Source organism: Chiloscyllium punctatum, unplaced genomic scaffold, assembly GCF_047496795.1.
Source record: "Chiloscyllium punctatum isolate Juve2018m unplaced genomic scaffold, sChiPun1.3 scaffold_378, whole genome shotgun sequence".
Lineage (NCBI taxonomy): Eukaryota > Metazoa > Chordata > Chondrichthyes > Orectolobiformes > Hemiscylliidae > Chiloscyllium > Chiloscyllium punctatum.
Genome location: NW_027310112.1, coordinates 42,501 through 45,000, shown reverse-complemented (window position 1 = coordinate 45,000; position 2,500 = coordinate 42,501). Strand labels below are relative to the sequence as shown.

The window sequence follows — 2,500 nt, the reverse complement described above, 5'->3', positions numbered from 1 at the left end:
TGATTGCACTCTTGATAATATTATCCAATTTCTTTAAATAATTTAGAGAAACCTCTGATAAAACCTGATAATAAAATAGCCTCGGGATAAAATACGTTTTTAAAATTTCAATCTTTTGGACAGGTTTCAGGGATGAACCTTTTAAATTCCCTAACCATACTTCTAATTGTTTTTCCCAATTTGCCTTACTAATCCCCAACCAGGGGTCAATCTTGGCCCCTAAATATTTATCGGTAGTTCCTGGCTCAATAAATTGAATCTCCTTGTCCTCAAACTTCCAATTGGGCTTATCATTATATATAAAGGACTTGTTTTTATAATTAAAATAAAACCCTTTAGTTTTTTTAATATTGACCTCCAGCCCAGTGTTTCGACAAAATCTTTCTACTATTTTAAGGTTATATACCATTCCCTCATATGTCTCGCTAATTAGGGCAATATCATCGGCAAAAGCTAACGATGCACAATGACAATCCTTACCCTCCTCGCCCAAAAATATCCCCTTTTGTTTCTCCTCAATTGTGCTAATCAGCGGATCCATGATTATATTAAATAAAATTGGCGATAAAGCATCGCCCTGCTTAACCCCGCATAATATCGGAATATTATCGGTTTTGCAGTTATATCCTTCAATTTGGGTAAAGTTATTTTCGTAAAGATCCCTAATTAATTGTACGAACACTCCTGGGAGCTGGAGTCTTTTAAGGCCTGTCACTATCAACTTATGTCCCACGGTGTCGAAGGCTTTGGCTAAGTCTACAAAGACTATTGCCAAGTCCTTCTTCTTACCTTTTGCCCCACTCATTATGTTCTCTAAGATTTTAATATTTTCTTCACACCCTGGGACTCCCGTCATAAATCCTTTTTGTCTTTTGTTTAATTTAATAATCTTATTCAATCTATTTGCCATGATTTTAGTAAAAATTCTTAATAGCATTGGACCGATAGTAATTGGTCTCCAATTATTAATATCTAGTAGTTCTTCTTCATTATTACTTTTGGGAATAAGTACGGTCCTACTGACCTTCAACTGGTCTGGTATCCTGCCCGTGGCCACCCAGATTGAGTACAATCTTGGCAGCAGCATATTGTCTTTATTAAAAATCTTAATAATATCCCCCATTGTCATTCCATCGGGACCCGCAGCAGTTTTGATGTCCATCGCCTTGATGGCACGATCCACATCCTCTACCCCTACAGGTCCCGTTAGAAGTGCAAATTGGGATTCCTCTATCTGATTGTTATATTTAACAAAGCCTCTCAGATTATTCTTCTCATTACTTTTAGTTAATTTACCCTTAAAATATTCTTCTAGATCTTTCTTTTCTAGGGGGCATTTACTTCTACCCGGAGCACCCATCAGGGTTCTAGCTAAATACTGGCGTTTTGTTTTAAAAAGAACCTGCATCTCTTTAAATTTTCCTTTCTTCTTCCCATATCTACTTTTTGCACCACTAACCCCTTTATTCTTCCCTGTTTTATTATCCTTTATTTTAACATCTATCCGTTTATTATGTTTAGTCTTATTACTAATATTTTCTTTATTCTTCTTTTCTATCTTATTTAATATCCCCTTCATAATCCTTTCAAACTCATTTTTACCCTTTTTATTCTTATCCAGGTTCCTTTCAATTAAGCTAAGAAGTTCATCCACTGAACCCTCCGGGCAATCCAACTTATTAATATTACTATGGACACTACCTATCGCTTCCTGTGTCCTATCCAAACTCTCAATGTTTTCCTCCTCTTCTTCTTCCATATTACTACTCAACAATATCTCACCATCTACTTCAACCTTTTTATCATTCTTTTTGGTTTTCTTACTTAGCAGACGCCTTTTGTCTGAAATTTGCTTTGCCGTCTTTGATCCTAATCTTTCGGCGATCAATTTATTAATATTCCTATTACCAGCAAATTCTAGCTCCAATTTTTGCAACATATCCACTTCCTCACTTGACCACACACCCTTCCTATTACTCTCTTTACTAGTATCTTTTTTCCTACCTTCATTACTCTTAATCTTCCTTTTCTCGTTCCTCAAGTTAGGGTGTGCATGTCGCTCATGCTGCCCAAGGCCTCTAGCTGTACCAAATCTTAAAGTACATAGGTCACAACCATACTTCTTCAATTCCACCTCCAAGTTATCATTATCATTATTCTCATTACCCTCAACCTCAACATTTAAACCACCAATAGCCCCCTTGGTACATTTCGAGAAGTGACAAGCCACTGCCTGGTAGCTTCCTTCCCAGCTACACTTACTACATCTTATTCTAATGGCCTTAATTCCCTTGCATATTTTAAGGTGTTTTCTAAAACCCCCCGTCGTATTATAAATGTTTTTACAATATTTACATTTAAAATCATCAATGGGGTAATTAATAATCACTTCTATCTCTTCAGGTTTCTCTATAATTATTGGGTGGATAATCCTTTCATTCCCTCTTTCATCCTCGCTCTCTGGAACTCCGCTACAATTAAAATTAAAGGGCCCATTAAA

The 2,500-nt window shown here is 36.2% G+C and overlaps 1 pseudogene; it reads right to left on the bottom strand.

Annotated features, from left to right (window-relative positions):
* LOC140472613 (28S ribosomal RNA) overlaps positions 1 to 2,500 on the bottom strand; it is an 8,545-nt pseudogene that overhangs the window by 2,656 nt on the left and 3,389 nt on the right.